We start from the raw sequence: 27,031 nt of genomic DNA, 5'->3' as shown, positions 1-27,031 counted from the left end.
AACCTCCTCTAATTTTACTACTTGAAAAAAATGGATAATGTCAAGACTGGGGGAAAATATTTTCAAAAGATATATCTGATAAAGAATGGTTATCCAAGGGGCGCCTGGGTGGCTCAGTCGGTTAAGCGTCTGACTTCGGCTCAGGTCATGATCTCGCGGTCTGTGAGTTCGAGCCCCGCGTCGGGCTCTGTGCTGACAGCTTAGAGCCTGGTGCCCATTTCAGATTCTGTGTCTCCCTCTCTCTCTGCCCCTCCCCTGTTCATGCTCTGTCTCTCTCTGTCTCAAAAATAAATAAACGTTATAAAAAAATTAAAAAAAAAAGAATGGTTATCCAAAATATAGAAAGAACACTGAAAACTCAACAATAAGAAAACAATCTGATTGAAAAGTGAGCCAAAGACCTTAACAGACACCTCAACATAGGAAATATATAGATGGCAAATAAGCTTAGAAAAGATGCTCCACATCATATGTCATCAGGGAAATGCAAATTAAAACAATGAGATGCCACTATACAAAGTGGCCCAAATCTGGAACATTGACAATACCAACTGCTGACAAAGATGTGGAACAGCATGAATTCTCATTCATTGCTGGTGGGAGTGCACAATGGTACAGTCACTTTGGAAACTGTCTGGTGGTTTCTAACAAAATCTAAACCCACTCTTGTCATACAATTCATCAGTCACATTCCTTAATATTTGCCCTAAAGAGCTGAAATTTTATATCTAAGCATAAAAAGGCATAGAGATGTTTACAGCAGCTTTTTTCATAATTTCCAAAACTTGAAAGCAACCAAGATATCCTTCAGCAGGTGAAAAGATAAATAAATTGTGGTACATCCCAACTATGGGATATCATTAAGCACTAAAAAGAAATGAACTATTCAGCCAAGAAAAGACAAGGAGGGGACTTAAATGCATATTACTAAGTAAAAGAAGCTAATACAAAAAGCCTATACATTGCTTGATTCCCACTATATGACATTCTGCAAAAGGATCAGTGTTTGCCAAGTATTGGAGTGAGCAGGAATGCACAGGTAGATCACAGATGACTTTTAGAACAATAAAAATATTCTGTATAATACTACGATAGTGGATTTATCTCATTCTACACTGTGTCAAATCCATAGAATGTAGAAGACTAAGAGTGAAACTAGGTTACCTATGGACTTTGGAGATTATGATGTGTTAATTTAGGTTCATCAGTTGTAACAAATGTATCATTCTGGAGGGGGAATGTCAATAATGGGGGAGGCTGTGCATTTGGGAGAGCAGGAGGTATGTGAGAAATCTCTGTATCTTCCCTCAGTTTTGCTTTAAACTTAAAACTAATTTTTGTTTTGTTTTGTTTGTTGCAAGTTTTTATTTAAATTCTAGTTAACATACAGTGTAAAATTGATTTCAGGAGAAGAATTTAGTGATTCATCACTTACATGTAACACTCAGTGCTCATCACAACAAGTGTCCTCCTTAATACATATCACCCACTTAGCCCACCCCCCAACTCACCTCCCTTTCAGTACCCCTCAGTTTGTTCTCTATAGTTACAAGTCTCTTATGATTTGCCTCCTCTTTCCCCCCCTTCCCTTATGTTCATCTGTTTTGTTTTCTTAAATTCCTCATATGAGTAAAATCATATGGTATTTGTCTTTCTCTGACTTTTTTAGCTTAGCATAATACACTCTAGCTCCATCCACATCACTGTAAATGGCAAGATTTCATTCTTTTCAATGGCCAGGCAATATTCCATTGTGTGTGTGTGCGTGTGTGTGTGTGTGTGTGTGTGTGTGTAACACATCTTCTTTATCTATTCATAAGTCGATGGAAATTGGGCTCTTTCCATAATTTGGTTATTGTTGACAATGCTGCTATAAACATCAGGGTGCATGTGCCTCTGAATAAGTATTTAGGTATTGCTTGGGTAAATACCTAGTGGTGCTATGGCTGGGTCATATAGTAGTTCTATTTTTAACTTTTTGAGGAAACTCCAAACTGTTTTCAACAGTGACTGCAACAGTCTGGATTCCCACCAACATTGTAAGAGGGTTCTCCTTTGAATTCTTACCAACATATGTTGCTTCCTGTGTTAATTTTAGCCATTCTGACAGGTGTGAGGTGATATCTCCTTGTAGTTTTGATTTGTATTTCCCTGATGATGAGTGATATTGAGCATCTTTGCATGTGTGAGTTAACCATCTGTATGTCTTTTTTGGAAAAATGTCTATTCATATCTTCCATCCATTTCTTGATGGAAATTTCTTGGATTATTTGTTTTCTGACTGTTGAGTTTGATCAGGTCTTTATAGATTTTGGATACTAACCCTTTATCAGATATGTCATTTTCAAATAATATCTTTTCTGAAGGTGGATAAAAGGCTTTGTTTATTGTTTCTTTTGCTCTGCAGAAGCTTTTAGTTTTGATGTATTGCCAATAGTTTATTTCTGCTTTTGTTTCCCTTGCCTCCAGAGACTTATCTAGTGAGAAGTTACTATGGCCAATGTCAAAGAGGTTACTGCCTGTGTTCTTCTCTAGATGTTGATAGTTTCCTTTCTCACATTTAGGTCATTCATCCATTTTGAATTTATTTTTGTGTATGGTGTTACAGACTGGTCCAGTTTCATTCTTCTGCGTGTGCTTTCTAGCTTTCCCAACACGATTTGTTGAAAAAACTGTCTTTTTTCCATTGGATATTCTTTCCCGTTTTGTCAAAGATTAGTTGACCATATAGTTGTGGGTTCATTTCTGGGTTTTTCATTCTGTTCCATTGATCTATGTGTCTATGTTTGTGCCAGTACCATACTGTCTTGATGACTACAGCTTTGTAATATAACTTAAAGTCCGGAATTGTGATGCCTCCAGGTCTGCTTTTGTTTTTCAAGATTGCTTTGGCTATTCAGGGTCTTTTGTGGTTCCACACACATTTTAGGATTGTTTGTTATAGCTCTGTAAAGAATGCTAGTGTTATTTTGATAGGGATTGCACTGAATGTGTAGATTTCTTTGGGTAGTATAGACATTTTAACAATGTTTGTTCTTCCAATCTATGAGCATGAATGTTTTTCCATTTCTTTGTGTCATCTTCAATTTCTTTCATAAGAGTTCAATAGTTTTCAGAATACAGGCCTTTTACCCCTTTGGTTAGATTTATTCCTAGGTATCTTATGGTTTTTTGGCACAATTTTAAGTGGGATCAATTCCTTGGTTTCTTTTTCTGCTGCTTCATTATTGATGTATGGTAATGCAACTGAATTCTGTACATTGATTTTGTTTCCTGAAACTTTACTAAATTTGTGTATCGGTTCTAGCAATTTTTGGTGTAGTCTTTCAGATTTTCTACAGAGTATCATGTCATCTGATAAGAGTGAAAGTTTTGCTTCTTCTTTACCAGTATGGATGACTTTTATTTCTATTTGTGGACAACAAAACTACTTTAAAAACATAAAGTCTTAATTTAAAAAAGAAAAGGGGGGAAGCTAATATATTTTAAAATGCTGTTTTTAAATATTGAACACAATATTAAACACAAAACATTAAGCTCCAAATCAAATGACATTCTAGAGATTCCTCTACTTGTAAAATGAATTCATCATCTTCATAAGATGGATCCACTATTGTATTTTAGTCTGTCTATCTTGAAGACAATTTGTTCTCTTTAACTGCCAAACTGGTGGAAGTCAAATCAATAAGCACATCAATAAGTGCATTCTAGTGAGCTCAGTTCTAAACTTCAGAATATCAGCACCTTGGAGTAGTATTGTTCTTGGAAGGATGACTAAGGATGGAATATTTGACTAGTATACCATACTTTGAAAAAAGTGTTCACACCAAAAATACATAAACTGCCTTATTCTTCATACTACATTGTGCCTTAAGACAATGATTTCAGCTTTCTCAGAATATACTTTTTAACTGTTTCCCTGTTCAAAATCCCTGGCACCTGTCAATTTTGCAAATAGCTGAAAGATGTAGCACAGAGGCCAGAATTTGCATCATTTTGGACATTTGGATAAGAGATGGTAATACCAAAAGGTCAGTAACTAACAGAATAATAAAATAATTTCCTCAGTAAGATGAAAACAGATTTTCAAATTATTTTAAATTTGGGTTCAAACAGCACATTTGAAATATTAAATATTAATTATAAGAATTTTTATTTACACCTTTAATGTTAAAACATAAATTAATATTTTATATGTGCATGTCTAGATAAATTGGTCTAAATCTTTATTTTCTTTGTTTTTGTATTTTCATCTGTGTCTATGAGGGACTGGTCTCTAGTGTTCTTTTTTTAATAATATATATATAATTTTGTCATCAGAGAAAATCTTAGATTAGACAATTGAGAAGTATCTTTTAAGCTATCTATGGTAATATTTTCAAAATAAGTTTCTAGTAAACCACCATGGTTGTTGTTTTGCTTTCTGATTCTTACATGTGTGCGTATTATTTCTAGATTGTTAGCTTATTTCTAAAAATACTCTAAAATTATTCCATCACTTCTTTCTATCCTCCACAGTTTCTGATAGGAAATCTACTGTCATTCAAATCATAGTACCCCTATTTTTCTCAGGCTGTTTTCAAATTTTCATGTTGAAAATTTCTCACCAGTTTGATTATGATGTGTCTGGCATGGATTTCTTTGATTCCATTTTGTTTGGGGTTCAGTTATATTCTTTAATCTGTAGGTTTATGTTTTTCACCGAAGAGACATATATGAAAATTGTTTCCTCCTAGTAGCTATTTACAAAATAATGCAAGTTTCTAGAAAAAAAATTTGAACCTATATGCCAAGAATATTAAAATTATTTGTGTATTTTGATTCAGTTTTCCTTTTAAAAACCTATCCTAAGAAAATAACAGAACAGTGATCAAGTGCTTATAAACAAACTAACCCTTTCTGATATAATGCATGGGAGTAGAACTTTCAACCACATTCAGTAATAGTAATTTTAACAACAATAGGCAGAGCTATTATGCTCAGTTAAATATTTATTGAATGTCCAGAAGATATATGGCTTATGTTAAATATTATGATGATCACTAAAACATACAAATATAAGCCATTTTATTTGACCTCTAATTAGAAAGACAGTACATAAAGGAATTATCCCTTATAAATATTTGGTCCAGAGACACATCACTTCAAGGATCTCATGATTTTTAAATGTTAGATTAGATAATTGAGAACTATATTTTAAGCTATCTATATTAATATTTCATTTATTATTTATTTATATTAAATACAATTAATTTTTGATTCAATTTGCTAGTATTTCATTAAGAATTTTTGTATCCATGTTCTCAGGGATATTGGCCTGTAGTTCTCTTTTTTAGTGGAGTCTTTATCTGGTTTTGGTATCAGGGTAATGCAGGCCTTATAAAAGGAATTTCAAAGTTTTCCTTCTTTTTCTATTGTGTGGCATAGTTTGAGAATAATAGGTATTAAATGTTTTTAAATGTTTGGTAGAAATCACCTGTAAAGCCATCTGGCCCTCGACTTTTGTTTGTTGAAATTTTGATTACTGATTCAATTTCTTAGTGGATTATCAGTATGTTCAAGTTTTCTATCTCTTCGTGTTTCAGTTTTAGTAGTTTATATGTTTGTAGGAATTTATCCATTTTTTCCAGGTTGTCCAATTTGTTGGCATATGGTTTTTCATAATACTCTCATAATTATTTATTTGTATTGCTATGGTGTTGGTTGTTATTTCTCCTCTTTCATTTATGATTGTATTTATTTGTGAGCTTCTTCTCTTCTCAGAGTATTCCAAAAAATAGAAAAGAAGGAAAACTTCCAAGAAATCATCCACCACAATTAAGTGAGATTTATTTCTGGGTTGCAAGGGTGGTTCAATATTCACAAATCAATAAACATGATACATCACATTAATAAAAAAAGATAAAAACCATATGATCATTTCAATAGATGCAAAAAAAAAGCATTGAACAAAATACAATATCATTTATGAGAAAAACCCTCAACAAAATAGACTTAGTGAAAACATACCTCAACATAAGAAATGCCATCAGTGAAAAACCCACAGATAATATCATCATCAATGGGGAAAAACTGAGAGCTTTACCTTTATGGTCAGGAACAAGACAGGGATGTCAATCTTAACCACTGTTATTTAACATAGTACTAGAAGTCCTAGCCACAGCAATCAGACCACAAAAAGAAATTAAAATACATTCAAATTGGCAAGGAAGAAGTAAAACTTTCACTATTTGCAGACAACATGATACTCAATATAGAAAATCAGAAAGACTCCACCAAAAAAAAAATACTGGAACTGATATACAAATAAGGGATATAAATCAACACATATAAATCGTGTCACATTTTTAAACACAAATGAGGCAGAATAAAAAGAAATTAAAATATCAATCCATTTATAATTGCACCAAAACCAAGCTATCTAGGAATAAACATAACCAAAGTAGTGAAAGACCTGTACTCTGAAAACTAAGAGGTACACTTATTGTGATGAGCACCAGGCTTTGTATGGGAAGTATTGAGTCACTATATTGTACACTTAAAACTAAAATTACACTGTAGGTTAACTAGATTAGAATTTAAATAAACACTAAAAAATTAACATTTTTAATGTTAATTAAAATTCAAATAATTTAATTTAAACAAGAAAATATATTTTTTTAAATAAAAGAAATTTAAACTGCAGTGGCCATTGAAATGATTTCATGTTTATTTTTTGAAAATATTTTAGAATTTGGCAGAGTGAGGTGTGCCTGGGTGGCTCAGTCAGTTAAGCATCTAACTCATGATTTTGGCGGGTCATAATCTTGGGTTTGAGCCCCATGTTAGCCTCTGTGCTGTCAGCACAGAGTCTGCTTGAGATTCTGTCTCCCTGTCTCTCTATTCCTACCCCCCTTGTCTATCTCTCTCTCAAAGGTAAATAAACATTAAAAAAAAAGAAATTGGCAGAATGAAATTTTAAAATAATTAAAATAGTTTCTTTTTGATTAAAAAGAGACTAAGCCACTAAATGTTAGGCTTTCTGTTAAATATAGTTGTAAATACACAATGTGTTGCGTATCTCTTATTCATAGGACATTGCGTTTCAGTTTTAAATGGTTTACCCTCCAGAATTACAAATGTCCAGACAATAGGAAAAAATTTCTATTGTGTTTCTTCTCTCAAAATCATCATACTCATTTCTGGAAACATACAGAAGAAACATGGTTACACTTCCTTAAAAGCTGTGTCTGTTTCTTCAAGTCTCAACCATGTTAAATACAGAAATCATAGCATAAAGTTTGCTCTGGAAATTAAATAGGAAGCTCTCTGAATTTCCCAACAACTTAGTTAGAAAGTCTAGTGTAGAGAGTTACCTCTAGAAGAGCTGTTTTTCTGACCAATATTATAAAGAGATATGAAGTAAAATAGTGTATAGTTTTTTAGTCTATAGTCTTAAAAATCTTTTATGATTAAAAAAATTCTTCTGAGAAACTACAAGAGTCTATTTTAACTGATTCTAATTTTGAAATCAACATTTTAAATTTAATATTTAATTGATAGTAAGTGACTTCCTGAGTTTTTGTCTTGCTTAACAGTAGATTTCTGTGTCACACTGGTTGGCTTTAACCACATGATATAGCTGAGAAAAATTAAATTAATTTTATTCATTATTTTCTAAGTGTCAGTTTAGCAAAGATTAATCATTTTACATTTCATTAAACAAGTACTATATTTTTTAAAATATACAAACAAATACATCAATAACCTGAAATGTAAAACTAATGAGGTCCAATATATGAATCACAGGAATATCATTTCATACAATAATCCTGTTGTTCTTTAAATTATCCTTATGATACTTGTCTCAGGATTTTTGTTGCCACTGTAAAGGTCAGTCACATTTAGATTGAGATTTTTGTTCTTTCATTCATAATGTGTAGTATTTATCTAAGTGACATTTTGGAAATACTTTATGAATAGAACCTTAATAATTTCCTAGTTTAATAAATGCCCTTTTCCTTGTTGTTAGTGGAATTTATGCATGGAAATTAAACATTGATTAATGAACTTTCTTTTACAAAAAGAAAGATTGCTAGCAATTCTTCTCTACAAGCATTTCTCAACAAGAAGTCATCAGATTTCCAGATAATTATTTGTTTGACTATAAACCCAACGATAACCTAATGGTTATGATTACTGAAATTTCTGGTGACCTAGATTCTCAGAATGTTAGTGTCATTCTCCTAGTTAGAATTACCAAACCTATTAGTTAGAATTAACAAATCTAGGATTAACAAACCTAAAATTAGTAAACCTATAACACAAAAGCCCAAAGATTTTATTTAGAAATAAAACTTTATCTCTTATTTACATGAGTGTCCACTGAAGGTTGACTCTGGTGTGTGTGTGTGTGTGTGTGTGTGTGTGTGTGTGTGTGTGTGTATGACTGTGAGAGAGAGAGAGAGAGAAAGAGGGAGAAAGAAAAAGGAAGGATGCAGGTTTGAAAAATAATTGTATCTAAAGCACCATTTCTCAAATGCAGGTCTCAAGCCATTCAGTGCATCCTTAGATGAATTTAGTGGGACACGACAAGCATGTTAATGCAAATAAAATCACAAACTACAATAGAAAAGAAAATAGCCCTGTGTGTCACATATATTATACAGGTAAGAATTGTCACTTGAAACGTTTTTAGTAATGCTTTTTGGGGGTATATGTGTGTGGATAATGCATTCCTTCCCTTATTTACATCATTGTAAAACCATTTCAAAACTATTTGTGTTCTTTGGAAGTATATTATTATATATAAGGAGAAGTGCCAGAGGACCTCATTCAAATAGCAATTGAATATAGTCTAATAATATTACTGGTAATTAATATTCTATTAAATTTAATGGAAATATTCTTCATCTGTTATTACATAACAAATTATTTTCTGGAACTGAAAATAAATCTAAGAACACCAGTTTTGGGGGCACCTGCGTGGCTCAGTTGGTTAAGTGTCCGACTTTTGATTTTGGCTCAGGTCATGATCTCAGGGTTCATGGGTTCGAGCCCTGCATCAGGCTCTGTTCTGGCAGCATGGAGCTTACTTGGGATTTTCTTGCCCCTCTCTGCCCCTTCCCTGCTCAAGTGCACATGTGAGCACTTTTTTTAAGTTAAAAAAATACTAAACAACACCAGTTTTTAAAAATTCTATTTCATTATTTAGTTTTGTGATCTCGAAAACTTTTTTGACTTTCTTGGTCTTAAGTGAGGGAAGTGGATTGCTAGTCCTAAAATTCCATCCAAAACTTATTTTTTTATATACGTTGTTTTGTAATACATTAATGCTTTTGGGGGTTGTTAAGCTTCAAAGCCCAGCTCCTCCAAGTTAGCTGCTTCTTTCAACAATATCCTTACTTCCACTGTAATACTAGGGCTGTTAATCCAGAAGATTAATATCTCACAGAATTAAAAATGAATTCTTATATTAACAGTTTACAAGGCTTTTATAGCAAGAAAAGTTTGTGACTATATGACAACCATGACTTTCATGTCATTATTATTACTGTTATTTTTAAGTCAGTCACAATATTTCAGAATTAGATTTCATAAGATGATAACTTCAACACACTAGATTTATGTCTATCTTTGAACTGTTTTTTCCTTTGCCTCCCATTTTATGATCTTTTTTCCTTATCTGCAATATTCAAATATTTTTAGCATTTTTCTGCTATACACTGATGAAGAAATCATTTTTGTATCCTTCCTCTATTTGTTACCTTGAGATTACTTTATATATCGTTAATGTATTAGAAACAATGTTAGGAATACAAAAATTTTGTGCCTTTTACACCCTCCTGCTTTTTGTGATATTGTTTTGCATATAAAATGCATTGCTGGTGCACCTGGGTGGCTCAGTCAGTTAAGTGTCCAACTATGGCTCAGGTCGTGATCTCACAGTTTGTGGGTTCGATCCCCGTGGTGGACTCCATGCTGATGGTGCAGAGCCTGCTTGGGATTCTCTCTCTCCTCTCTATGACCCTCCCTGACTTGTGCTCTCTCTCTCTCTCAAAAATAAATAAATAAACAAAATAAGTAAAATGTTTTGTTTATATGTGTGTGTGTGCCCAATGCTATTTGTTATTTATTTTGATTAGAGTTGAAGACATATCTACATAATTACTAGTTCCGTTGCTGTTTAGCTAGTCATTACTTCATTTACTTTTATATTTCATTTTAGGATAACTTTCCTTTTCTCTGAGGTAAAATCACACCAAACTCAACCAAACCTAATAGCTCTCTTTGTTATTTGCTCTAATGCTAGCATGCTAGCAACAAAATCTCTCAAATTTTATTTGTTTGAAATTACCCTCATTTCATCTTTGCTTTGAAGGACACTGCCATTTGGTTTGCAATTCTAGTTTGGCAGTTTTTTTGTTTGTTTGTTTTTTGTTTTTAGCACTTTATCCTATGCAATTATCTTCTGCTTTTGTAATTTAGTGTTGTTAGAAGGCCAGCTGTCTTACTGTTGCTCCCTGGTCAATCTTTATGTTTTCCCCTTGTCTTTTGATTTTAGAAGTTTTCTATGAAATGTGCCTGGTTGGGATTTCTTCACATTTATTTTACTAGAGTTCATAGTACTTTTTGTGTCTGTGGATTGTTGGATCGTTGTCTCTCATCAGTTTTGACAAATTCTTAATCATCAGCTCTTCAGATATTGCTTGTGCTTCCTTATCTTCTTCCAGAGCCTCAATTACACAGACTGTTGACATTTTTATGGGTCTTATGTGTCTCTTTGCTTTTCCTGTATTAGTTTTCTGTTGTTTGCTAAATCCAAACTCATCTTTTACCATCTATTCAGAGATTATTTCTATTACTGGCGAACACCAATTCCAAGCCATATGGCTCTCCAGCTGTCCCAGCTGAGAGCCTAGGGTTTTCACCAGGATTTTTTTTGCTGGGTAGTCCCTTTTAGTCAATTGTGCATTGTATTGGTATATAAAGTTAACTCAGCTTTCTAGCTATTTCTACTGCTTTCTTAGGTTGTTGCCATGTGTACTAGAATTAAAGTGGTAAAATGGCTAAAGGAGAAACAGATTATAAAATTATTAACAATCATCTCTCTACATTTCCCTTCTCTCTGGGATTTTCCCTTTTCTATAAGCCTTGGCTACTTTCAATGGAGTCAATTTCCAATGTTTGTGTCTTTATCCCCATGAGGTTGCCAACAAACAACTCTGGTGGCGTCTCTGCTTCTTATCCTCCTTTTGATTATGTTTTCTGCTTGATGCTTTGCTTCCATTAAAAAACATCCAATGAGGGGCACCTGGGTGGCTCAGTCGGTTAAGCCTCTGACTTCAGTTCAAGTCATTTCACAGTTTGTGGGTTCGAGACCCACATCGGGCTCTGTGCTGACAGCTCAGAGCCTGGAGCCTGCTTCTGTTTCCATGTCTCCCCCTCTCTCTGGCCCTCTCCCCGCTGATGCTCTGTCTCTCCCTCTTTCTCAAAAATAATAAGCATTAAAAAAAATTAAAAAAAAACACCCAATGATTCAAAGGCAAAGGCAATGCCAGTGTGTCATGCCTAACAAACACACACAAAAATTCCTTTTTTGCTCAGGGATCTTTGCTCCTCAAGCCCTGATTGCCTCAGCAGCTCTTAATGTAACTTCAAAGAGATTTTTTTTTTAAATCCATTTTTCTCTTTTTGTGACAGAAGCATCCATCTTCTATATGACATTCTGTCATATCCAGAAGGAAATTCCTGTAGTTTTAATTTGCATTTACTGATTTCATATCAAGAAAAGTGTCACTTCATGTTTTATTGCCCATTCATATTTCCACTTCGGTGAATTTTCAGTTCACAACTTTCCACTACATTCTTGGAATTTTTCTTATGATTGGTAGAACTTGTTCATTTATTTGGGAATATAACATATTGTAAACATTGTATGACATGCATATTATCTCCAAAATGTGTGCAATGTTTTTCACTTTTTAAAGGTGTCTTTAGTTGAGTAGTTATTTTAAGATAATCTTGGCACCTAATGATTTATTCATATCTTACCATAGTTTATTGAGTAGGAGGCTGAATTATTTAAATTTTAGTCTTTCTTTTATTTAAAATAAGCATTAAGAGCTATAAATTTTCTTCAAATCATGACCAAGATGCATCAAGTTTTGAAGTGTTTTTGGTTTAGCCATATAAAATTTTTGTAAATCAAAATGGTTGAATAATGACACTGTCATATAATTAAACCTAAATACTATGGACATTATCAGACATTTTTTCATTTGTTTTACTCATACATAATTTAAATAGAGTAAAATTCATCCCTTTTAGCAAGCAGTTTGAGATATTAACAAAGGCACAATTGTGTAACTATCAATTTAATTAGAGTATTCATTTTTACTCCAGAATTCTTATTCTATTCTTGCTTGTAATTCAAATTTTCTCAAACCTTCAATCCATGACAACCATTGACCTCTTTTCTGTCCCTTTCATTATGTCTTTAAGGAATGTTATGTAAATGTAATCTTATGTAGCCTTTTGAGTCTGGCTTCCTTAACTTAGCATAATGCATTGGAGGTTACCCATGTTGTCCTGTACCAATAATTGTATCATTTTTCATTACTGAATAATACTATATTATATACATATACCACAGTATGTTATCATTTACCAGTTGAAAGACATTTAGATAGTTTCCAGTTTGGGCAGTTATAAAAAATGGCTATAAACATTCACATTAGGATTTGTATAAAATTTTCTTTTGCTTGGATAAATACCTAGACGCTGTGTTTCTGAATTATATGGTTAATGTATGATTAACTTTTAAAGAAAAGGCCAAACTGTTTTGTAAAGTGGTTATACAATTTTGTAATCCAGTCACCAATGTTTGAAAATTTCTATTGTTCCAAATCTTTTCCCATATTTGACAATGTCAGCTTGCCCTTATTATTTTTTTTTTGTCATCCTGATAGGTGTACAGTGGTATCTTATTATAGTATCAATTTTCACCTTTTCATGTGCTTATTTATAATGTATATATTTTCTTTGTTGGAGTGTCTTTTTGATTTTTTTTTGCCTGTTCCTTTTTTATTAGTTGCGTGTTTTCTTATTTCTGAGTTTGCAAAGTTCCTTTTTTCTTGTTGTTTGGTAAGTTTTTTGTATATTATACATACAAGTATTTTATCAGATATTTAGTTTGCAAATACTTTCTCTCAATCTGTGCCTTGTTACAATCTGTTAAGTGGTTCTTGAGGAACAAACACTCTTAATTTTGATCAAGTATGATTTATAATTTTTTCTTTAATAGATTGTATTTGCTGATGTATCTAAGAAATCTTTACCAATGCCAGGTAACCAAGATTTTATTCCACATATTCTGCCAGAGGTTTTATAGTTGTAGGATTTAAGTTTGACTCTATGATCCAGATTGGCTAATGTTTGTGTATTATGTGAGGTATGATTTTTTTTTGCATATGGATACCTATTTGTTCCAGCTCCAATTGTTGTATGACCTATTAGACTATTCTTTCTTCACTGAGCAAAACTTTTCTGAAAGTGAAAAATCCACTGAAAAGCAAAACTTTTCTGAAAGTGAAAAATCCACTGAAAATTTACTGTTTTTTCTTTTCTATTAATCTCTTATCTATCCCTTTACCAATATCACACTATATTGATTACTGTTGCTTTATAATAAGTTTTGGAACCAGGTTGTGTGAGTCCTCCATCATTGTTCTTCTTTTTAAAATATTTTTAGGGGACAGAGATCACACCTTATCAATTTTGCCTTCCGCATCTTCCGTTAATCTGTCCTTGATAGGGTCTATCTCATTGTCTCTCTAAATTGGCTTAACAGTAATTTTGTCACAGTTATTTTCCAATTCACAGTTTTCTCTTCATATGTATTCTGCTGTTAACGTGTTTTGTGCTCTTAACCTATTCTTTGTGTTCTTATATCCACTGTTCTTAGAAATTCTATTTGTTTATTCAAAAATCTTGGTAGTCATTTCGGAAAGTTGGTTTCTTTTTCTTTTCCTGTTTCCTATTTCCTCATTTATTTATTTTTACATTCTGTGTCTGAAATGTCAAGACACTGGGTCATTGTAAACCTGAGTCTATTACTTGCATGTCTTCCTGATGACTCTTGCTGATGGTGTATTATTTTTTCTTGTGCTATTTATTCCGAATATTTGGGCTTTACCTATAGACATTCTGTAAGACCTAAAATATGTTTCTCCAGAGATAATGGATTTTTGCTTCTTCCAGATATTTAGTAAGATAACAATATATAACCATTTTAGCTTAACTATTGGCCAAGAAATGTATATTTGAAGCCTCAAGATATGTGAGGTTGGAGATTTTAAGAGTTTTCAGAGAAGTGATGTGTTTCCTACTTGGATCTGAGATCATTATCAGACAAGATTTCTTTAAATATCCCTTTGCCAGCTAATGGAATTTACACACAGAGATACTAAAGGTATATTTCTTCAAGATCCTATATATTTCTAGTACTTTCATTTTAACATCTACCTCATGTGATTATAACGAACACCCCCAGGGAACCTACAGCTTCAGTAGCACATCAATTCCTTTTAATTCAACTCCTTTTCTTAAAAATATTTTTTAATGTTTTGATTTATTTTTGAGAGGGAGGGAGACACAGAATCTGAAACAGGCTCCAGGCTCTGAGCTGTCAGCACAGAGCCCTACATGGGCCTCAAACTAGTAAACTGTAAGATCACGACCTGAGCCAAAGTTAGACACTTAACAGACTGAGCTACCCAGGAGCCCCTATTTCAACTCCTTCTTAATCTGGTTACTAAGAATTTGTTTTAATTTATTTCATATTTCGCTATGAATTCAAAAGTGTGTTTATTATTAGTTTAATGTACCTAGATTTCTTTTAAAGAGGGATTTATGTATCACATAACATCCACCTGCCATTGTTGTAATCCCTTGATTACAGAGAATATTAAACTGGCAACTCTTGTTGGAAAGGAAAGCAGAGAAACACAGCCTTCACGAAGAGAAGAACAGAGAAAACATTACAAAAGGAGGTATAAAACGGTACGAAGGAAATTCCAGATGACGTGAAAATTTCTCATTCTTGCCTCTTTTTGAGTATGTCACGATAGCTCTGATTGAAGATCAAAGAAGACAGCTCTGTGTCCTTGGAATACTCTTTTTGCTTAGTCTAAGCAAGTGGTCTTCTGATGCTTTCAAAGAAAATTCCTGATACGTATTCTGAGCAGTCCTTGCCTGGTCCCAGATCCCAGCTCCAGACGTTATCCACTGCACACCAGCTTTTGGATGTCACCAATTTTCTGGCTTGCCTCTCCCTCCTTAGGATGAATAGTCTGGGGGAACTGGACCATTAGAATTGTAGTTCATTCACTTAATCACTTGCAAGAATCTGTCATCCCACACTGCACTTCATTTATCCTCACCAATGGCTAAATACTGGACTCTGAAACACCTGCAAAATAGTAAACTCCGACACTTTGAACTCTGCCACACCTATTCTCCTTTCAGATTTCTTACCAATTATTTGCATTACAGCTGATTTTTTTCTTTTGCTTTCTCCTCCTCTCCTTCCCCTAATTTTGCTCCTTTTCTTTCCTTTTCCTCCTCCTCCTCTTCTTCATCTTCTTCTTTCTCTTCACCTTCATCTTTGTCTTATTGCTAAGTAGTGGGGTCTCCATTCCTTTGACTTCTCCACTTACTACCTATCAAATGAAGTCTGCTTTCATTTTCTCCCCTGAGGTTGAATCAGCCATCATTTAAATCACCTTCTGGCCAAAATCATGTAGTTGTTCCCATTGCTTTCCTGTCTCCCTTTTCTGACAAAGCCACAACACTGGATCTATCCAAATGTCTATTTTTCTCAGAGCCTACATCCAAGCTGCCAGACACTACAGGAATTACCATCACATTATTGTCACTAAGATTCATGTTCATTATACTAAAGCTAGTCCCCCATGCTTCCAGAAAATCCTTCTCTGATTTCTTTTTTATATCTTTCATTCATCTTCCAAAATGCCTGTTCCAAACGAGATACACTCTCCCCAGTCATTATTCCAATTGCCTTTGTTCTTCACAAATACCTCACCTATACTTTCCCCCCTCCATTTGTACATTATAGAGGTAAAAGACATAGAGAAGAGATCCTCCTGGCAGCAAACTTGCACTTGTATCCATCCTAGTTATTCCACTTTAAAGTTTGAATTGTTATCCCTCATTTTGCACTATGTGCTGTCCACCCCAACAGATGCCCCTTTTCAACAAGTATCCTCTCTTATCGACTTCTTATTCTCTGTCTATCCTTTCTATCAGTATTTAAATATCCTCGTCTGTCTTGTGTGAAAGAATACATGAAAAGAACGACAATATTTGAGCCTATGTTTCCTTCTATTTTTTTCTTACTTTTCCCTCTCCTAGGCAAAATTATTTTAAAAATTTATCTACAATTACTTTCTCCATTTCTTCAACCATTGAGAATTCTGCAGTACTCCATAGTCTCCCTCAACCCTCACCACTTCAAGGAAATTGCCCTCATCAGGGTCACCAAGGACCTCCTTGTTATTAAAATGGATTGCTCTTAGTTTCATCTTCCTTTAACTATCAATGTGTTTCACATAGTTAATCCTTCCTCTTTTTTCAATTCTGTTTCCTTGGTTTCCATGACAGCATATTCTGACTTCCACTTCAACTATTTTGCAGGTTTCTCACATATCAGTATATATCTCAAATGAGAACGCTTCTGATTCTCATTTTTAACAATGGTCCTGGGAGGTCTTATTTATTACCGTGGTCTGTGTTACCATTTCTATGATGATTTATCCCAAATATAAGTCTGAGGTTTGGGAGCTCAACTGGAACCTTATATCTATAAATAACCTCTTTTATATCCATTCTTTGGGTGCCCAAACATCACTCACCCAAAACACATAATCATTATTACAACCTTCCTAAATAGTGGCCCAGCCTCTATATTTAAAGCAAGTCAGCCTTTGTCCTAGATATTAAAATCAACTTCATGTTATTTATTTTTCTTTGAATTTAAGGTCAGAACAATATTTTCTCTGTAATTTGAATCTATGCAGGGTAAACTAGTAAACAGTCAAACATGGTAAACCATGCTTCTTGTATAACTCATAAAATTATCATTGGAGCACATGAATAAATAATTTTACAATGATTATTTAAAAGACTGAATAAAAGGCATGTTTAGGCCACCATAATCTTCAAACATTGTTACTTATCTTTTGAAAAATTGTCCTCAATTGTAATACAGCACTTCAAAAGGTATTTCCCATTTTTGTGCAGTCGGGTCTTTGAGCAAAATTTCCCCTTAATGTTAAACATGATGAGTTCCCAACTCAGTTTTAAAAATGGCAAGAATGAAGTCCTTCACCTCTCTCACTAAACAGTCTCATTTATCAAAACATGCATGAAAGCCACATCGAATTGAGAATCTTGTGTAAATCAAACAGCTCTTACCTATTTATTGTATAAAGGAATAACTTATTTGGCTCTCACTCACTCTAAAATGCTGGAGTCAAAAGAGAAATGACTCTCCAATATTTTGTCTACGTAGCACTTTTTCTTCTCCTTGAGAGCAATTCCCTGGCCCATTGTTCTCTATGGCTTTGATTTTGCTTTTGGGAGAAACTGTTACTCACATTATATTCCTTGAATAGATGTGTAGGGGGAACTGGAAAGCAAAACATCCATGACACCTGAGACCCTTTCTCAATCTGTTTCCTGCCCAGAAAATAATGAAATAGTTTTAATATATTATTAATGTGGCACTACTAATATATTAGTATAAACATATTATTATATTGAATAGACAATACTTAGTAAATAATACAATACGCCACACAAAACCACTGTAAAACTTTCACCTTCCTTCTCATTTTCAGTTTTTCCTTCCCAGTTAGGAGTTACTAAAAGTATCATCTTCCTACACCCCGGATAGATTTTTTTTCTCTTGTCATCTATCTATGAAACTAGACTATCTCAACATATATATCTCAAATAGTAACCACAATATCATCTCTTATGTCTTCATTATTCCTGTTCACTCCCCAAGGAAAATTGCTAAAATGATTTTGATATTTTTGCATAAATCCCTTTTCTTGATGAAAATGATTATGAGAGATATAAATAGTAGAAAAAGGACTAAGAGAAAATCTAGGCCCAGAAACTGCCTGTGTAAGTCAAATATGTTTGCTTATTTAAGGACACTGAGGAAAAAAGACATTCAAGATTAACTGCACAGAGGTCAACAATGTTCTCAAAAAGAGGTGCAAGTGTCAAGGAGTTTATACATCACCAGTAGTTACACAGCGTAGAGGATAACAGTTGTGAAGATGAGGGTGACCCTTGAAACTTTAGAGTTATATCTACTTTTCTATGCCAAGCCTTCTTTTCAGACATAAAGCTAGGTGAATTTTCTATACATACCCTGTTTGAATACATGCTAGAGACCAACTGACTGGGGCTTGTATAACGCACAAATTTCATTTATACAATGCAAAATATGTATGTCAGTGTACAGCATACAGAAAATACTTAGAAACTCAATTTTGCCATCAACCTCACTCCCAGACACATTCAGACTTATCCAAGAACACTTAGGAGCTTAACGCAGAGTAATTGAGGCTAAAAAGTTTATCCAGATGATTCTAGAAATCAGGTTAACATTTTCTCTTATTTAACCCAGCTACAGTGTGTATTTCCTCTTATTTAACCCAGCTGCAGTGTGCATTTAACCCAGCTATGGTGTGCAAGTAGAGTTGCTTGGTCATGGAATAACCACATTCGATTTTCTTTTTTATCCACTGCCGAATTTCTATCCTCTATCCCCAATAAATACTGTATAAAACCGAAGTGTGTAAGTTCGTATTTCCTACTAATTTGAGAATAGTAGTAAGAGATAAGTAATAAAAGTTGAGGTCCAACTGGTATCAGAGCCAGAAAAATATGAGAACATTTAGAGCATTGTTGGGACAATGACATTTACAGAATGAAATTGAGAATCAGTTATAGGGGTTTTACAGAAGGGTTGGCATGATATGAATTATTCCTTAAAAGCACCTTGGCCACTCTCAAGAGCAGATGTTAGATTGACCTTACTTTGCTTCTTATTTGAAGAAAGTACACTAGTTGGCTCATTAAATAAGACAATGGCTTGGCCAAAGTCTGGACATAGTGAAAGCTGACAAGATTTTGGACATATTTTGATAATAGAATTAATAACATCTTTGCTATTAATGGACGAGATCTATGTTGTGAGGAAAACCAAAGAGTCAGTGAAGACGACAAGTGTCTTAGGGAACTAGAATGATGAACTGCTGAGGGAGGTTGTAAAATAAGAAGAATAGGAAGGGATGAGAATTTTGGATTTGGTTCTTTTGACTTTGAGATATCTCAGCCATTGAAGGGGTACTGTTGAATTAAAAGTTATACATATTGGTTTGGACTTCAGGAATGATGTCTGGTCTGGAAATTAGGGAATACAGATAGTATTTAAAGCCATGATGTCAGATGAAATCACCAAGATAGTATGTGTATATAGAGAAGATAAAAGATCTAAGGAAGAAGAGTAGAAACTTGAAAGGAGATGGAGAAAGTATAAAATGTGTATTAGGAAATAAAGTTTGGTGACTTAAATGCCAACTGAAAAAAAAGAAGAAAACAGTGATAGATTGTTAAAAATGTTGCTTATTGATCAAATTAAAGGTGGACTGATAATCAAGCATTGTGTTTGGTAACACTGAATCATTGCTGATTTTGACAAAAGCAGTTTCAGTGGAATGACATGGTGAAACCTGACTACAGTGCATTCATGAGAAAATCAGAGAATTAATATAGAAAAAATTTTCAAGATATTTTATTTCATAAAGGAAGAGCAACAACACCCATGTCTTTCGCCTACCTCTATTTTAAATGGTGGCTTCTATTGGAGCAATATGATAAAGACTATTTTCAGAGATGAGGTTGAGTAGGCATGATGCTTTTAATGGAACATGGAACACATATTCCAAAGAACATAGTGTAATGGTTTTATGTGTTGGAGGTAAGTAGGAAACGGAACAAAACAAAGGATGTGTGAGCCTTATGTGTGTTAGTATAATATGGTCACAGATGAAGGACAATATGGGACTTCAGAGTTTCTTTTGTTTTGTTTCTTGACAAATAGAGAAGAAATACCTGGTGGCATTAATGTACAAGAAAACAGGCAAAAAAATTAAATATGTTACCTATGATTACATAACTATTAAGTGGAAGATCCAGATTTTGAACATATCCTAAATGAAGAGTATTACTCTTAATTGCTGCACAATCCTACCAATATTTAAATGAGGGGGTTTACTTAAGACTTCATGTTTTTCTGTAAACAAACATTCATTGTTTACTTTCACTGTCCCTCTCTCTGCTTTTAGTATCATTTTCTTTAAGGTTAATCTGGATGGGTGTTTGATGCAAATTTACCTCGGAGATTGAGTTTTATACAGATTCCTATGTAATCTGGAGGGAAACAGAGCCAGACATTTCACTATTTTTGTCTTTTCTGTGTTTTATGCAGATGCTGCAGGGGAAGTCTGCCCATCAACAAGAGAGAAGTTCCGCTGTTCCCAGTTTTCTGTTACTATGGTTGCTGCAGAAATCTATGGTCCTCCAATGAAACTGTTGTCATATTTTCTAAGCCTCGGTGGAAAATGGATTCTAGGTGTAGGGCTCATACCAGCCTCATGACTCACATTTCTTTCCAGCCTTACAACCTTCAAATAGGAGTTAGGTTTTGCCACATCCTTTCTACTGACTTCTCAAGATGCTGTTTGTCTCAGGATTAAGGATTTTTTAGTTAGGCTTAAGTACTTTCTTATTTTATTTTAATTTTTTCATGTTTAATTTATTTTTTAGAGAGAGACGGAGAATCTCAAACACACTCCATGCTCCACATGGAGCCCAACGCAGGGCTCAATTCCATGATCCTGGGATCATGACCCAAGCCAAAATCAAGAGTTAGACCCTTACCCAACTGAGCCACCCAGGCGCCTCCTAAGTGATTTCTTATTCAGATTACTACCATTAGGCACAGGAATTTTTGGAACTTTTTGGCATATGAAAAACTCCTTTCCTAAATTTTCAGGAGGACTTACAGTTTTTGACAAGTGTCATTGGCCATTTCCCTCATGGTCTTGGAGTTGTATATGTTATGGGAAGAGTGATGGGGGTGTAGGTGACAGTAGAGGAGATTGCATTGGATTCCTGTGCTGAATGTTTATTATTGAAAGGGGAACATAATTTGGTTAACAAATAAAAACAAGCAAAAGAAAAATTAGACTAATACCAATTTTAAGTCAGAAAGATTTTGGAAGAGATCTATTTTATTTTTTAATTTAAAAACATTTTTTTTAATGTTTATTTTTGAGAGAGAGACAGAATGCAAGCAGGGGAGGAACTGAGAGAGGGAGACACAGAATCCAAAGTAGCCTCTGGGCTCTGAGCTGTCAGTACAGAGCCCAATGTGGGGCTTGAACTCACAAGTTGTGAGAGGATGGACTGAGCTGAAGTCAGCTGCTTAACCAACTGAGCCACTCGGGTGCCCCAGAAGAGGTCTAGTTTAGAGATATTTAGTTCTTTGGCATTTTATCATTTGTTTTGGATGAGTTATCACCAATAGGATGCCACTTGTCTAAAATATTGCAAGCCTAGTCATATATATCTGATAATTTCTCCTCAATTTCACTTGATTATTACTGATACATTTATCACCATCTAAATTATGAGAAGCAATCTCAACATAAATATATACCCTTTGTACAATGGCTTTGATACAATAGTGATATCTCTTATCATAAAAAATTAGTGTTTATGTCATCCATCTCATTGAAGACTAAGGGCTTTATTCAGATCTCTTCTACTTACAGAAAATATCCTCTGTCAATATGATCTTGCATAAATTATGATACATTACAGAATAAGTGAATTTATTTGGCTACCGGTTTCAAGTGACAAGTTCAATTAAGAATGTTTATTCTTGTATATCATATTTTCCAGTTAGTCTGTCTTCTTTCAAACTAATTTTCTTTGTAAAATTTTATCAACAGGAGTAAATTCATCCAGACCTTGCACAAGGCTATTACAATGATAAACTTTATTTTTGTATTCTTTGCTTTACTAATGACAAAACATTTAACAAATTTAGTATGATTATATAATGACAGAGTGACAAAATATCATAATAGAAAAATAGATGAAATGTATTCTAATAACACCTCTGATACCATTCAGATAAAATGTTTATTCACAGGAGGAATTAAGTTATTTTCTTTAAGTATTAGCCTATAGAATGAAATAAGGGTGAATCCAATGCTTCATGAAATTTTGTTTCAAAATTAATTTTCCATCTCATCTACTAAAGAAATGACACATGAAAATAGTTCTAATTTCTGTGTGACCATGCTAAACAGAGAGCGCATTTTCAGAGCTGGCTTCACTGATAATATTGTTCCAAGGTTAAGTTTATCTGCATCCCAGGAAGATGAAAGAAAGAATGTAGCATAAATGATGGTTCTCACTTTTTCTTGAATAAATGAGCCTTTAATCCAGTGAACTATAATTAAGCATTTTAATATTCTTCACCTTGTTCTCTTCTATATTCCAAGCCCAGGAGTGATGCTTGCTAGAAACACCTCTGAAAAATTACATCAATTATAACCTTCTTTGAATTTGAATTAAGACTGTTATCTTGCTTTCTTTTTTCCCTCTGGAAAATCATACCAAAATGTATTCTAATTTTCCTTGTATTCCTAGATAAAATTTATTTTTCACCTAGCTATTTACCAGCAAGAACAATAAACCCGGGATGATAAAATTGAGTCATTTCATTACTTGCACTTCTACATATTAGCAACATTGATAAATTATTGTGAACATTCCTAGAGTCAAGAATTTTTATACTTTAATTGTATAGCATATTTGTTTTTCATTCTCTTAAAATTCCTATTGGCTGGGTACAATATTGTACATTTATTTGGGTACAGTGAGCCCAAACCTAAATGGACAATAAAAGATCTTAAGTAAAAAAGCAATTTTTATCACTTCTTGAAATTTAAACCACAAAGCTGTCAATTAGAATTTCCTTGTGTTACAAGAGGAAATGCAAATCTAAGTTCCTTTTGAAGTCAATTGTTTACTATCTTTTTAAAAGATATATAGTAAATTTTAAATAATTCCACTAAATCTTTATGTGTTTTCAAAGGTTTTTTTTTTTTTCAGGTGATCATCTGTACAGTTTATTCTTCTGTGTCCTATAAGAAAGCAGATGCTAATACAGTACTTTATAAAAGGAAAACATTCACTAACTAAGCTCAAATCCATAGGGCACACTAACGAGAATCGATTGAGATAAATGGAAAAGTTCTGGAGTCCTATAAATAGAAAAACACAGGAAACTGACAAACAGGGAAAAAGGATTCTAATAAATTTAGTTTTCCTGGGACCCTACAGTGTACAAGTTAGCTACACTTTACTGTACTTTACCAAAAATTCTCAGCAAGCTCACATGTGTTGAATTAAAAATCTCAAAACTTTGTCACAATGACATGATTTTCTTGGAGCTCCTTATATGTAAACAATGTGAATTTTGTTATCAGGAAATATCAAGAACACCACCCAAGCAACATACTGTTAATTTCCAAAGAAGCAAGAATGCATAGACCTTGGCCAATTCATTTTGTTTGATAATTTCTACCTGTCTAAAAAAAGTTTCTAGAAAACATTAGGGAACCAGTAGAGTGCTTGTGCAAAACGAGTTTATAAATGCCCAGGCCTGTCTAATGGGAGACATTTCAGGACTGAGCTGGAAAGTGGCTGAGTAGGTCAGGGCAGAGTGTAAATCCAGTCTGCATGATATTATCAAAATGTAACCCTCAGAAAATAGTAGTGAAAATACTCTTTCTGCACATAATCCTTTTCCTTTATTCTTCTTTTCCTTGCCTTGTTACCTGTGTGGTAAAGTCAAGACTTCTATATTTGCTTGGGACTGCTTAGCATACTCTAATATTATACACTGCTTAGGTCTGCCATGAACAAGGCTGAATGGCTCCTCTCTGTGGTCAAGCCCAGGTAATCAAGAGAGTTCAGTGGCTTTCAAAACTTCAAATCTTTAGTCTTCCTGGTTGCCAAATATATATATACCAAATACATATATAAATTTTCCTAAATGATAAGGACAGGCTGTGGAAGGACTGAATAAGTTCAGGAATGCTAGGCCCTAACCAAATACCATTCTTTCAAAAATAGCCTGCAGGAACTTACACACTATCTTTAGTTTGCTTGGGCTGCCCTAACAAAACAACTCAGACTGGGTGTCTTCAATAAGAGAAATTCATTTTCTCACAGTTCTGAAGGCTGAAAATCTGAGATCAGGATGCCAGCATGGTTAGCTTCTGGTGAGATCTCTCTTCCTGGCCAACTTCTAGCTATGTGCTCATATCGCCTTTCCTAAGTGTGAAGAGGGAATGAGAGAGGAGAGAGAGAGAGAGTGAGAGAGAGAGAAAGAGAGAGGAATCTCTCTGTGGTGTGTGTTATAAGAGCACTAACCCTACCAGATCAGAGTCCTTCCCTTATGACATCATTTAACCTCAATTATTTCTTAGATGCTCTATCTCCAAATATAACCACAATGGAGGCTAGGGCAGCATATGAGTTTGGAAAACACAAATATCCAGTCCATTATAGGTACTATTTCACTTATGACAGAATGAGAAAGGAAAGTATTAAAAAATACCTTTTAAAATCCTACCACTACTTAAGAGATGAAGCAGAAATACATCTATAAGTAGTATGCGTACACGTTTTCAGCCCACATTCTGCTGAATAAATATGAGAATGGGCTAAAGAGAGAGAAAAAGGACAAAGGGAAAAAACAAAATCACACCCAACTCATTAGAATATTGTCTTTAAAACTGAATATACACTGAAAAACAAAATCAGAAGTGAAAGATTACAGTTGACTTATTCGTTCTGTCTTATATGAACAAGTCTTAAATGAACAATTTTTTTCTTTCTTTTTTTAGCAACTGAGTGAACTTGAGATTGAACTGCAAATTGCTGCTTCTACTTTCCCCAGGCTGCTCAAAATTTGAATTTCTGTTAGAGCTGCCAAAGAAAGCCAAAGCCTGAATAGATCAAATCAGCACTGTCAGTTCACTGTGGCCACATTATAAGGAATTAGTTCTAATGAGGAATGACTTCGTAAAGGCGGAGACCCAGAAGGATGAGGAGACAGCTCATGGGTACTCACCTTAAAAGGAAGCTTCATGCTGAGTTTTGTGTAAGGTAGGAATTTTAAAAGTCAATATGGAATAGGATATAAAGTATAAGAGTGCAGAAGGTCCTTGACATTTACTGACAGAAGACTGCATTTAATCTAAATGATAGCAATTTTTCATTGATGGAATTTCAGAAAGAAAAATAATTGGGCCCAAACAGTGAGCATACAAAATAATTGTGAAGAAAGTTAAGAACAAACTTTAGACAGAAATGACCAGACAAGAGAAATTTTGAGACCTAATTATGTGAAGGTAAGAATATAATGAATGCTTTACTGACGACAAGAAATGGGAAAGTTATGTGAAATTAAAACAATAGGATTTAGAAAGTAACAGAGGGTTTAAGTTGAACATGAGTAAAATGTTAAGCTAATGACAATACTGATGATAAGGATAAAATTAGGCAATAAAGAGGTTTCAAGTAGAAACATCAGGTAATATATGCATTTTTTCCCCATTGAATTTTGGGCACTCATGGGAAGGTTTGGAAAACACATTTCACCCGCAAAAGAAAAAAGTTTTATTCAGGAGTTATTTGTACAAAAATCCTGTGACATTAATTTCTATGTAATCATAGAAATTAAGACAAAAGTTGCTTTTCATTTACACTATGAAATATTCCCAAAACTTTAACTTTTGGAGTAAAAACTTACTTTAGAATATTAATATGGAATTATAGTATTAGAATGTGAAGGTCGTTGTAATAAAAATCCCCTCTCCCTTCTTTAAAAGATTAAATCACTTCTGGGTACTAAGGCCCTTTTTTGTACATACTTTCTTTGGTCACAGTCTTGTCATTGGATTTCATCTCCCTACTATGTGGTAGGTTTTCTTCCACCCTAATTAAAACTCAAAGTGATGTTCAAGGTGTCTTGGGATATTTTTATTAAGTAGAACGCTGGTATGTAACCATGTCAACAATATTCCAAATGAACTTAACCATGCATTCACTGTTGGAATTTAAATTTATCTAGGATATGTCTAGAAAGCTTGTAGAGCAGCAGGTTAATTAAATTCAGAGGAGGCTTTTGAGAAAGACTTCTCATCCTGAAGGATAAAGTACAATGTTGATCTAATAAGACCAGAATCATATCAGGGAAGGCAGAATCTCTTGCTATTTCTCTTGCCCTATCCACTTTTTTTTTGCATTTTTCCCTAGGCAACCACCAATCTGCATCCTCTCATAATAGATTAAATTCAACCTTTAGAGTTTATATGTATGATTTGTTTCTGCCTTCTTTCACTCAGCATAATTCTTTATGTATCATTACTTTTTATTTCTGAGAATTTCCCTCTTTCTTTTTTTACTCACCTGGTGATGGAAATTTGGATTGTTTTCTTTTTCTTTTTTTATTTTTATTAATAAACTGGATACAAATATTTGTGTATGGGTCTTTTTTTGTACCTATGTTTTTTCTTGAATAAATAGTTAGGAATGGATTTGCTGGGTCATATGCTAAGTATACATCTAGCTTTACAAGACACAATCAAACTGTTTTCCAAATCAAGTGTTCCATTTTACATTCACATTTAATAGTATCATTCTTTTAAAATTTAGCCATTCTATTGGTGGGCATGGTATTTCAGCAAAGCAACATTTCATTGTGGTTTTAATTTGTGTTTTCCCAATTACTAATGGTGTTAAACTTGTTTTCACATGTTTATTTGATATCTGTATGCCTTTTTCTGGTGAACTGTCTATTCAA

At 33.8% G+C, this 27,031-nt stretch overlaps 1 long non-coding RNA gene across 4 annotated transcripts in view; it reads right to left on the bottom strand.

The window, feature by feature from the left end:
• Positions 1-24,653, bottom strand: part of LOC132666482 (uncharacterized) — a 38,325-nt gene extending 13,672 nt beyond the window's left edge. For 2 of the 4 annotated variants that reach the window (XR_009604684.1, XR_009604683.1), the window contains exon 1: positions 24,310-24,653. This is a non-coding gene — a long non-coding RNA (uncharacterized LOC132666482). Of the gene's footprint in view, positions 1-17,657; positions 17,742-24,309 lie in introns of those variants that run through there. The other 2 variants (XR_009604682.1, XR_009604685.1) reach the window with 2 other exon arrangements.
• Positions 24,654-27,031: the final 2,378 nt, after the last annotated feature.

This window comes from Panthera onca, chromosome B2 (genome assembly GCF_046562875.1).
Source record: "Panthera onca isolate mPanOnc1 chromosome B2, mPanOnc1 haplotype 2, whole genome shotgun sequence".
NCBI classification, from domain to species: domain Eukaryota; kingdom Metazoa; phylum Chordata; class Mammalia; order Carnivora; family Felidae; genus Panthera; species Panthera onca.
Note: the sequence above shows the minus strand (reverse complement) of the source record. Positions and strands in the feature narration are given on the sequence as shown.